Consider the following 13,110-nt stretch of genomic DNA (forward strand, 5'->3'; position numbering starts at 1 on the left):
TTGTATTAGGATTTACAAACCTCCTGATCTTTCCAGCCCAGAACCTTTGTAGTCTGAAGAACTATCTGCCCAAAAACTTGTTGATTGTGAGCTGGCATCAGTGACATTTACCTTTCAGTAATCTCCCCCATTCAGGCGAGGGAGTTGAAGCTACCTAACATGCCCCCCTTCCTCTTGCTCTTCACTAAATCCTTGTATCAGCTATCGTCTGTAAAACTAGCCTAAAAAAGTGTCCTGATCCGAAAGGTCGCCTGTCCATTCCCTCCACAGATGCTGCCTGACCCGCTGAGTTCCTCCAGCACTTTGTGTTTTCCCCAAGATTCCATTCTGCAGTTCCTCGTATCTCTGTAAAATCCATATTCAACACCAGCCATGGCCCAGATATATGGATGGTTTCTGGATTACTGGTTATTAGAGAGTGCATTAATACCGTGTACCATACCAAATAAGAACACTACAGCTGAAAGAGGGGTTTTTTTTCTATTTATTTTGGGCTTGATTTTTACACCATCAGGTTCAGGAACAGTTACTTTCCTGTAACCATCAGGCTCTTAAAGCAACCTGCACAACCCTAATGTGTAGGGAGGAACTGCAGATGCTGGTTTACTAAAGATAGCCACAAAATGCTGGAATAACTCAACGGGTCAGGCAGCATCTCTGAAGAAGGGTTTCGACTTGTCATGTCACCTATTATTTTCTCCAGTGATGCTGCCTGACCTGCTGAGTCATTCCAACATTTTGTGTCTATCTGCACAACCCTAATCCAACCTCAGCCATGGAACCCTGTGGACTACCTCTTTGGGTTTAGGTTTATTATTGTCACGTGTACCGGGGCGCAGTGAAAAGCTTTGATTTGCATGCTTCCCAACTGGATCATACTATACATAAATACTGTCAAGGCAAACTCAATTACAATGGGTCGGGCAAAGGGGAAGATACGGAGCACAGAATACAGTTCTCAGCATTGTAGCGCACCAGTTCCAGAGACAAAGTCCATTGTTCGCAATGGGGTAAAGATAAATCGAACAGTACCCTAGCTTATGGTTAAAAATTGGGAAATACCTTATTCCGCTATTCGGAGAGGAGAGGAACCTACCTGCCCGCCTGCCTACCTACCTGCTTGCCTGCCTGCCTGCCTTTTTAAGAAAGAACTGCAGGTGCTGGTAAAATCGAAGGTAGACACAAAATGCTGGAGTAACTTAGCGGGTGAGGCAGCATCTATGGAGAGAAGGAATTGGCGAAGTCACCAATTCCTTCTCTCCATAGGTGCTGCCTCACCCGCTGAGTTACTCCAGCATTTTGTGCCTGTCTGCCAGCCAGCGAGCTAGCTCTGTTCACCTGTCGCAGGTTTCAGGAAGACTGAGCCACTGGGACAATCAGTGATTGATATTGGAGATGTTAGGAACTGTAGATGCTGGTTTACAAAATAAGACACAAAGTGCTGGAGTAACTCAGTGGCTCAAGCAGCATATCTGGAGAACATGAATAGTTGACATTTTGGGTCGATCAGTCTGAAGAAGACTTCTGACCCAAAACGTCACCTGTCCATTATTCTCCAGAGATGCTGCCTGACCTGCTGAGTTACTCCAGCAGTTTGTGTCTTTTTTTTAGTGATTGAGATCTGCTCGCTCCACACGGTGGTGACACAGGAATGATTGTGAAAGATGAGGAGGCAGCAAATGTTAATACTTGATGCAAGAGTTGCTTGAATGAGTCACTGATGAGTCAGTTCACCAGGCTCTTGGGCATGAAATTCTGCAGGCAAATCTACCATGGGAATGCATATAACTAAAATATGAACCAACATTAAACGGGATCAGGCAGCTGGATTCTGAGCAAATCTCAAAGTGTTGGAGGAATCCAGCAGGTCAGGCAGTATTCGTGGAGGGAATGGACAGACACCAATTTGGGTCGGGAGCCTTCTTTAGACTGATGGAGTAAATGGAGAAAAGTTGGTAAATAGAGGTGGGGTGGGTCAAAGCCAGGCGAGTGACTGGTGGACACAAAGTGCTGGAATAACTCAGTGGGTCAGGCAGCATCTCTGGAGAACATGGTGGATAGGTAATGTTTTGGGTCAGAACCCTTCTTCGGACTAACCTGTAGATTGGTTACTTCACACTAATCAAATGTAGTGCTTTACTAGTAAAAGCTCCGCCTACCATGCAGTTTATATTATCAGAATTCAGCTTATACTGTTAGTCGAATAGCTGCTACGCTTGCCTTAACAACATGCTGGAGTGTACTGTGAGTTAACTTTAATAAATATGTTATATATCATGTCGTGCGAGTGACTGACTCATTTACCTAACCCAACCTGAAACGACACCAATCAACGCTCTCCAGAGATGTTGCTAAACTCGCTGAATTACTCCAGCACTTTGTGTCCTTTTGTGTAGACTAGTGTCTGCAGTTCCTTGTTTCTACACAGTGATAGGTGGATGGAGGGGAGAGGAAGGGAGGGGTTGATTGGGTGATGTCTGCATTGTGTGAGTCAACTTGTGAGTATCCCGCATAGAAATCCCCATTCACAAATCAGCGTGGAACCAAAAGACTTTAAAAGGAACTTTCAGAACAGCTGTGAGTTGATGTAAATGTTTGAGGAGCGATTCATACAGCGAGGATAGACGTCATACTAACCCACAACAATCCATAGTTTGTTTAAAGCTGATGGCCTATTGTCTGACTGATCACAAGACTTGCAAATCCAAGGAGACTTTCATCATCATTCTTTCCACCAAATCTGGATTCTCCCCAGAAACCTTTGGAAATGTTAATAATAACCAATCATTTCGAAAGCCAAATCTTTTCAGTAACTTTCCAAAATGATGATAAATCCGCAAATTTGGTGATGGAGGTGACCAAAATAGCAACCAGGAGAAGAATGTCACCTTCTCCTCCCCAGCTAGAATGCTGGGTTTTATAAGAATAAATACACAAGTAAATTGCTTTTGGTCGGCATGGACAAGTTGGTCCCAAGAGCCTGTTTCTCTGTTGTTTCACTCTAAGTACTTGTATGAAAAAAACAAAGTTGTACTTCAGCTGATGTTTTGGTTTCCTGTTCCATTGTGATAGACTGAGATTGCTGCCTTGGCTTTGATGGTGGGGATTCGCTGCAGTAAGTGACTGCACGTTTGTATAACATAAATCACGAGTGTTGCACTTTCACCACATCACGCCCTTGAAAGGAGAGTGTTCATCTAAGTCAGGTGCATAAACAGTGAACATGAATGGTGACTTTATTGGAATAAAGCCAAAAAGTCTTCACATATTTCACAATACAACGTCAACAGTATTAGAAATTAGAGCAGTACGGCGTAGGAACAAGTCTTTTGGCCCACAATGTCTGTGCCAAACCTGATACCAAGCTAAACTAATCTCCCTTTGACACAATGTAACATAGAAACATAGAAAATAGGTGCAGGAGTAGGCCATTCGGCCCTTCGAGCCAGCACCACCATTCAATATGATCATGGCTGATGGTACTTTATTTGTCACATGCGCCAAGGTAGATTGAAATTCATTTTTGTATACAGTTCAGTCGATTCAGTGTCCTGAAATGGGGGGACTATGTATAAACACAACTGTAATTTCTACATCGTGAAACCAAAATGTATAAAAATACCCTTTAATAAAATCTGACAATGTGCACTTTAACCACATGTGGTTTTTTTTTGTATTACAAATCTCAAATTGTGGAGTGCAGAGGCAAATAGATAAATGATGGGTCTTTGTCGCAGACATTATGGACGGCATTGCACATCTTTGATAAGCATCTCAGATACAGTACAAGTGTATTATAGTAGTACGCTGAGACAGTATACAGAGCACCAGTTTTTGCATTGGAGTAATTCAGCAGGTCAGGCAGCATCTCGAGATAAAGAATGGGTGATGTCCCGACCAGAAACATCACCCATCCTTTTCTCTCCAGAGATGCTGCCTGACCCGCTGAGTTACTCCAGGACTTTGTCTATCTTTAGTTTGAACCATCATCGGCAGTTCTTTGTTTCTAAATTAATCTCTGCCTGCATATGATCCATATTTCTCCATTCCCTGTATATCCATGCACCAATCCAAGAGCTTCTTAAATGCCACTATTGTACCAGCCTCCACCGCCATCCCTGGCAGCTCGATCCAGGCATTCACCACATTCTGTGTCAAAAAAAAACTTGTCCCACATACCCCCTTTAAACCTAGCCCCTCTCACTTCCGGTGGGCGGCGCGACTCTCGTCAGCAGCGGCCTCTGCAGTCTGTCCGCGTTTAATTATTTTTTGTCTATGTTTTTATGTAGTTTTTGTTATTTTTTGTTGGGGTGTGTGTGTGGGGGGTGGGGGGGGGGGTGGGAGGGGGGGAGGGAAACTTTTTAAATCTCTCCCCTGCACGGGAGACCCGACCTTTTCTCGTCAGGTTTCGTTTATCGTTGGGGCTGCAACGAGGAGCGGCCTCCAACAGGAAGAGACCGGGGACTCTGGTGCCGACGACTCACCTCACCGTCGCGGAACTGGCCGAGTCCGGAGCGGGTGGAGTGGCGGAGGAGCGCTGCTGCTGCTGCTGCTGCGGCCCGACCGGAGAGTCGGAGGCTTCAACGGCAGGTCTGTGGACGGCGGCACCGGGAGCCCGCGGGTCCCTGGAGGGAGACCGCTTTTCAGGGCTCTCGCAACGAAGGCCTACATCACTGCCCCGCGCGGCTTGGAATGGCCGCGGGACTCTGCGAGCGCACGCCGGGGGCTCTAACAGCAAGACCCGGTGTGCGACCTCGCACCACCCGGCGTGGCTTTAATGACCGCGGGACAATCGCCATCGCCAGCCGGGGGCTGTGACTCTGACTCTGACATCAGAGGGGGGGGGGGGGGGGGGGCAGGGCAGTGGAGAGATAAGTTTATTTGGCCTTCCATCACAGCAATGTGATGGATGTTTATGTTAATTATGTTGTGTCTTGGGTCTATTTGTTTGTAATGTATGGCTGCAGAAACGGCATTTCGTTTGGACCTCAAGGGGTCCAAATGACAATTAAATGTATCTATCTTCAAAGCTTTGCTCTCTAGTCTTTGACATTTGCCACCCTAGGAAAAAAGAACTGACTATATAACAAGCACGACAAACATTTACATTGTAAATAAAAATCTAAAATGTAAATTTCTCTGATTGTATCAACTACCTCACATTACAATTTCTCGGCTGTCGTTTGTGAAGCGTTCACACTTTATATAGTAGATTATTTCGAGTACCACTCACCAACCAGCCTTAAATCAACAGAGATAATGCAACCTGAAATGCAATACCGAGAGGCTAATAGATCTATTCACCCATGCTATTTTCGGTCACTTTTCAGCTATATATCAGATTAAGGTGATAGGGACAAGCAAATTGTTTGAGTTTGGTGAATTATCTTTGCAATGGTGACAGCGGGTTTTGTGTCATTCATCAATAATGGCCTTTTGTAATGGAAATTGATAAGGGTGCCATTATCAAATGGCGTATAATTTCACTGCATTAATTTGAATAAGCATGCCATTTCAACAGTGTCATTCAACATCATTTAGACTTTACACTTTGGAGATACAGCAGAAACAGGCCCTTTGGCCCACTGAATCCGCACAGACCAGCAATCACCCTGTACACTTAACACTATCTTATACACTAGGGACAATTTTTACAATTTTACCAAAGCCATTTAATCTACACGACCCACGCGATCACGGGGAAAATGTACGAACGCCTTACAGACAGCACCCGTAGTCAGGACCGAACCCGGGTCTCTGGCGAGGTAAAGCAGCAACTCTACCGCTGCACCACTGTGCCACCCTAGTTAGTAAGCATATTAGTAATCTCTAAACTAAACTAAACATGTTAGTAAACATGTACACTACACCCATATCCATGATTGAACGTGGGTCTCTGGCACTGTAAGGCAGCAACTCTGATTCATCTCAGATATCTAACAGTCGGGGCTCTCGATTAACTTTTTTTCCCTGTTGCCAGCCGGGCAACCTTGGCAGCTTTTTAGGTTGCCAAATGACAGTTTAGGTGGTCATTTAAGATAGCTTGCATGACACGTGCGATAATGTGCTCGGACGAAGTGCTTAGTTACCAGTCAGAATTATGCTCAATGAAGCATTCACATATTATTTCTGCTTCAAATAAAGTCACAAACTAAACATATTCACCAATCATGACATGATATACAGTATACCACAATGACATGCAGCAAAATTATAATACAGTATCTCAACTCTTTTTACACATTGCAATTAATGCAATTTTTATTATTTCTTTACACTTCCAAACAAAAATGTGGTTGGATTATTCAGCGTATGATCAATGTGTCAATAAATCCTGGACCATGGTAACATATATGCTTAACCATGCACACTACAGATTAATGCAAGCATGTTTTCTGTGAAGGACCGAAAATTATCATGACATGGCCATAGCATGGGTGGTTATTGCTATTGGTACAGAAACACTCTCGCTTCCCACATAATTTATCCACAACAAAATATACAGGTTGCAAGGAATTTTCTAAAGGCATTTTATGATAATAGCTGTTAAAACTGACTACAGGTGCACAACCTTTTAAAACTGACCAGACACTTTTCGTAATTCGAAATTTTTCGGCTTTCGGAATGGAAGATTTTTAGCATAGATTTTAACGGCTGGCTCAGTGGTAGAGTGCTCGGCTCATAGCCGCAAGGTCGCGAGTTTGCGCCTCGATCCCGGCAGTTACTCGATCGCGAGTTTGAGTCTTCAATGTATTTTTTTCTTGTATTTTTTAGGCTGGGATCATTCTCTGCGAGATGATCTTAGTGCGGGAGACAAGTGTAGGAGAGGTGTACTGACTGTGTGGGCAGAACTTTGGAAGTGATTGCCCACCATTCTCAAAAGCCGCTGTGTCTCCCTGTCCCTGGGATAGCAGGGGGCGATCAAACAGCACAATACCCGCCTCCCCCTCCAACTCCAGAGGAATTCGCTCCCCGATGGGCCACTACGGCGACGTGGCAGTTCGCCCACAGCCCCAGTTTCGCCACCCCTTGCGTACCTTGCACACTATCAGCTTCTGCCCCTACGGGGAGCGTGTTCTTCTGGAGTTGGAGCGGGGCTGGGCTGGAGTTGCTGATCTGGGATCTCCGTGCTTGCAGTGGGCCTGGGGGTCGGTGTCCCGATGAGGGGGCGCAGCTCGGGCTGTGGGCGAACTGCCACTTGTCGCCGTAGCGGCCCATCGGGGAGCGGCTTCTGGTGGTCCTGACGTCTCCGGCCTTGTACCGCACATGCAGGTGAGCAGGAGAGTGCGGTTGTTTGCAGTTGCAGAGGGAGGGGGCAAGGGCAGTACAGTTCCCAGTCTCAGCTCCTGTCCAGGGGGGTGGCCGGAAACGTCAGGTCCAACAGGAACCCGCTCCCCGATGGGCCGCTACAGCGACAAGTGGCAGTTCGCCCACAGCCCGAGCTGCGCCCACTCATCCGCAACCCGGGTTCCTCTGGAGTTGGAACGGGGCTGGGCTAGAGTTGCTGCTGGCTGGGGGTCTCTTGGATCTCCGTGCTTGCAGTCGGTGTCCCGTTGGTCCTGACGTCTCTGGCCACCACCTGTACCGGGTGGCCGGAGACGTCACAGCCCGAGCTGCGCCCCCTCATCCGCAACCCCAAGAACAAGACGTACCTTGCACACCATTAGCTTCTGTCTCTACGGGAAGCATGTTCCTCTGGAGTTGGAACGGGGCTGGGCTGCTGCTGGCTGTGGGTCTCTGGGATCTCCGTGCTTGCAGTGGGCCTGGGGGTCGGTCCCGTTGGTCCTGACGTCTCCGGTGACTGGCACTGACCTGCTGGCATCGCTGACGTGAAGAGAGTGCAAAGCCCCCGCGCCGGTGCAATGGGCGGGGAGCTGGAGAGGGGAGGGAAGGGGTCACACACATGGCCGGGAAGCAGAAGGGTGTAGGTGGGGTGAAACTGAAGGGAGCGACAATCTGCTGCTGCCTGCCCGCTGAATTAAAAAATTCCCACGCAAGACTCACGATACACTGTGTATCTACCGTGGGAACTTTTTAACTCGGCGGCAGGCAGCAGCAGATTGTTAATTATTAACCCTCCCGCGCAATATACCCTCACCTCTTTTATGAATGGGGATTTAGTTCCCCTTTCTTCGAGGACCGACCGGAGGTTCCGCTGTCACCTCTGTGGGCCGCCCTCTGTGAACGTCTTCAAGGACCTTTCTTCAAGGACTGAAAAAATGTCCGCTATTCGAAGCTTTTCGTTATTTGGAATTTCGGATAAAAGGTGCACCTGTACACCTATCTGACAGGTTAAACATTACACTAACTGACAAGAGATGGCCGAAGGACATAGATGCAGCAAATGCTCTTTTGGTAATATATTTAAAGGTGGCAAGACGCCACATTACCGGACATTCAGATTAGATGTATGTGTTGTGAACATCAATGAAGATACCCAGTTTGTAAGCAACAAATTAAAAAATATTTGTTGATAACCGCTTTTTCCATCATTCCCACTTCAGAATTAACGTTAAAATTTAAACTGAAATATCTCCTGACCAAATGTGTGATGTATTTGACCGACTGTAGAAGTAAAACCTGGATAAATCCAACGTATAGTTGGGAATGTTGCTTATTAAATAATTACAGTACTGATACTCCATATTAAAAGCATTGATTTGCCGTTAAAATGAATTCTGTAATAACGTGTCAACGGTAGCAGTTACAATCGAACACTGCGGTTTTAATGTTTCACGTGTTCACAATTTAATTAATCCATCTTTATGGGTTAAAACAAATAATAACATTGGGAATTAAAACATATTTGATTGCATTCCGTTATCAAACATAGTCAATGTTTGCTCTGAAGACATTTCCAGCACAATAGGGGGGGGAGGGGGTGTTGTGAATCAGTGCAGGATGGATAGATGGCGGTGGGGGGGGGGGGGGGGGGGGGTGGTTGAGAAGGCAATTGGTGCGTAATGGACGGATTGAGGCAGGGGAATTAGTGCGTGTTGGTTGGAGTAGGTAAAATTGTGAGGGGAGAGTGGGTAGAATTGGGGGGGATCGTGCATGATGGATGGGAAGAAGGGTCAGTGCACGATGAATGGGAAGAGGGGTCAGTACGGGATGAATTGGGGGACCAGTGTAGGATTGATGGGGAGTGGCAGGAGAATCAATGTGAGGTGCATAGGGAGATCAGTGCAGGATGAATAGATAGGGGGGGGGGAGAGCATACGGATGTCAGTCAAGCAGGAATGGGGATCAGTGCGGGATGGAGAGGAGGTGTCTCAGGATAAGGGGGTTGAAGGGGGGCGTACAAGAGAGAGAGAGAGAGAAAGGGGCAGAGGAGGTGGGAAGGAAGGTCAGCGCTCCTCGGACAACTGTATCATCACTGCCTTGGCCGTCCCTGTCAGGCACAGAAATCGCTATCAAAATTTGGAGGGGACCGGGGACAGGGGGGACACAATATCTTGCCGGCTGCGCGCGCATGCGCACACTCACATACACATGCGAGGCTTTGGAGGCTATGTGAACGGTAATTTCTGCTCAAACCAGCGCTAAATGCAGCGGGACAGGCAGAGTTGAGCTTGGTTTAGTGCTGCTTCTCTGCACTGGCTGTAGGCTTGGGGGCATCGCTCCCGTCTGACTCCCGACGTCTCTGGACACCCTCGGGTGTGGGGAGGGGGGGGGCTCTCGGTGGGGGACCTCTCAAATGGGGGGGGGGGGGGGGGGGGGGTGGCTCTCGGGTGGGGACCTCTCAAAACAGGGGGGTGGTCCACCCCCTGGACCCCTCTGGGAGTTCTGCCCCGGGTCCCTGTCCCTGTCCATCGCCAAGTGCCGCCGCAAAAGGGGGAGGCAGTTGGGATCTCCTCGCCACCGCCTCCCCTCCTCCGCCAACCAACAGGAAGGTGCGGGGCCGAGCGGTGCAGACGCTTTAGACGGCGGAAGGGGGCCTCCCCCTGCCTCCCTCCCTCCTCCCGGCCTCGGCGTGCGGGAGGGTTTGTTTTGAAAGCGCCGTTGGCGGAGTGGCAGGCAGCGGCCGCTATCAGGCCGGGGGGGGGGGATGGGAGGAGGAGGAGATGGAGCCGCTGCTGCAGCTGATCGGGGCCCGTCATTCACTCTGACCCTCCGTCACGCCACACTTAGCATCTTTCCCACGCATTACAGCCGTCGCCGACACAAAACGTCACGTTCCTTTTCTCCAGAGATGCTGCCTGACCCGCAAAGTTACTCCAGTTTTTTGTGTCTATCTTCGGTATACCAGTATCTGCAGTGCCAAGCCGGGCAAAATTACTTGGCGTTTAGGTTGCCAGCGGCACTTTGGGTGGTCAGTGGCACCTGGGCAACCGCTAATTTCGAGCCCTGTAACATTGATCAAAGAACAGTGCAGCAGAGGAACAGGCCCTTTGGCACACAATGTCTGAGTCGAACATGATGCCAAGATAAACTAATCTCCAATGCCTGTGTATGATACATACCCTGACATTCCCTGCATATCCATGTGCTTATCCAAAAGCTTCTTAAACACCACTAATGTTTCTGCCTCCACCACCGCCACTGACAGCATGATCCAGATACCCACCACTTTCCCCTGCACATCTCCTTTAAACTTAATCCCTTTCACCTTAAAGCTATGCCCTCTAGTTGACATTTCCACCTGGGAAAAACAATTCTGACTGACCAATCTATCTGCGCCTCACATAATGTTACATACATCTATCAGATCTCCCCTCAACCCCCGATATTACAAAGAAAACAACCCGAGTATACAACCTCTCCTTACAACTAACATCCTCTAATCCAGGCATCATTCGGGTAGACCAGTTTTGCACCCTGTCCAAAGACTCCACTTCCTTCCTGAAATGGGACAACCAGAACTGCATGCAATACTCAAAATGCTGCCCAGCCAAATTCCTATAAAGCTGCATCTTGACATCCTGACTCTTACAATCATTGCCCCGACCGAACAAGGCAAGTAGACCATATGCCTTCTTTATCATCCTATCCATGTGTTGCATTGTAAGAAACTGCATTTCTTGTACCTTTAATGGACACATGAGAAATGAAAGCTGATGAAAGGAATGATATCACTGTAGATTGTAGGTAGTCAAGTACCAGTCATGGAACTGGTAACTCTGAATTCCTGTGTTTAAATTGTGACATTATATATTATAAAACTAAACAAATAAACATCAGAGATTGTGGAGGAGGATCTGACGTTTAATCCACATTATGCGGTTTGCATTCAATGCCACACCAAGTGACTAAGCAAGCCATTTAGATTCATAATGAATCAGATGGCCATTTAAAATAGACCGTAACTCAGTCTCTTAGATGTAATGGTTATGGTATTTTTCCATGATTCTCTGAGAGAATATTTCCACTTCCTTAGGGACGGCAGTGTGGCACAGCGATAGAGATGATGCCTTACAGAGAGCTGGGTTCAATCATGACTATCTGTGGCAATGAATTCCACAGATGCACCACCATCTGACTAAAGAAAATCGTCATCTAGTGATATTAAACGATACATATTGGCCAGTACTCTCCCGTTCAGAATTGTGGTACGGAGATGTCCACCATCAGCATGTATAGGACCTCTGGTTCAACATCTCATCTGGACTTCAGAACCGTCCAACAAACGGACTATAAGCCTGAATTTGTGCTCAATCTCCAGAATGGAATTGGAACAAATAGCTAGTGTTTCAGGCAAGAACACTGCTCGGCTGATGTAAAAGATCTAATGAAGCCTTTATATTAAAAAAAATCTCGAGAGTGCCAGTAAATGTTATTCCTGAAGCAATATCTCAAGATAAATTATCTCCTTGTTTCTGTTTGTCGATTTAATTGGACATCCATGAAGTATGACATCAATTTTTTTTTTCTTTCTATTGGTTAAATATTTTTGGAAGCATTGTTCATGCAGACAATTTTCAGTCTTTAATGTTACAATTTTTAGTTTGAGTTTTAGAGGAACAGCACAGAAACAGGCCCTTCGGCTAACCAAGTCTGCCACGATCAGTGATCCCTGCACATTAATATTATCCTACACACACTAGGGACAGTTTACATTCTATACCAAACCAATTAACCTACAAACCTGTACGTCTTTGGAGTGTGGGAGGAAACCGAAGATATTGGAGAAAACTCACGCAGGTCATGGTGAGAACATACAAACTCTGTAGAGACAGCATCTGTAGTCGGGATCGAACCCGGGTCTCTGGAGCTGTAAGGCAGCAACTCTACTGTTGCACTTCCGTGCCGCCCTACATTAAAATTTCCTATATTAAAAATTTGTATATTGATTTTATCCGGGGGGAAAATCCATTTAAGATTTTTCAACGTCCTTCCACTGCTGGCACTTTATGTGCTTTACGTTCTTATTCCTGCATTTTTCATTGATTGCATGGAAACAGACCCTTCAGCCCACCGAGTCCATTTCTATGCTATCCCACTTTCTCATTCACTCCCTACACACTAGGGGCAGTTTACAGGAGCCAGTTAACCTACAATCCCGCACATCTTTGGGATGTGGGAGAAAATCGGAGCATCCGGAAGAAACCCACGTGGTCACAGAGAGAACGTGCAAACTCCACCTAGACAGCACCCGATGGCAGGATCGAACATGGGTCTCTGGTGCTGTGAGGCAGCGGCTCTAACCAGCATATTTACATCTCTGATAATTAATTTAAAAATCACTTCATCATTTTTAAGCCCTACAATTATGGAGTTCCCTTTTATCTATTTCTTCAATTCATACTTGGCAAAAATTTCGACTGGACCCACCACGCATGTCAATAACAACTGTACCTGATAATAAATAATAAAAATAAATATTAACATTTTCCAGCGTGCGGAATACTAATCTGGGTCATTAATTTTTTCAGCTGTTGCTTTCTCTTTTTTACCGCCCTGCTTCTTCCAAATGGAATCCTTCCTCAATTAGACTCTTCAAGTAGGTATTGTACATCACGACCTTTTGTCATCTTACACAAAGGTTTTTCCATTTGAAACTTTGGTGAATATAAATCAAGTTAATGAACCAGCCAGTATGAAGCCTGCTTCTCAATCTGTAAAGTTTTATCAGTCTGTTCTCATCTATATATATTTTTTCTGTTATTGAAT

The sequence above is a fragment of the Leucoraja erinacea genome, chromosome 22, assembly GCF_028641065.1.
Source record: "Leucoraja erinacea ecotype New England chromosome 22, Leri_hhj_1, whole genome shotgun sequence".
Classification (NCBI taxonomy): Eukaryota; Metazoa; Chordata; class Chondrichthyes; order Rajiformes; family Rajidae; genus Leucoraja; species Leucoraja erinaceus.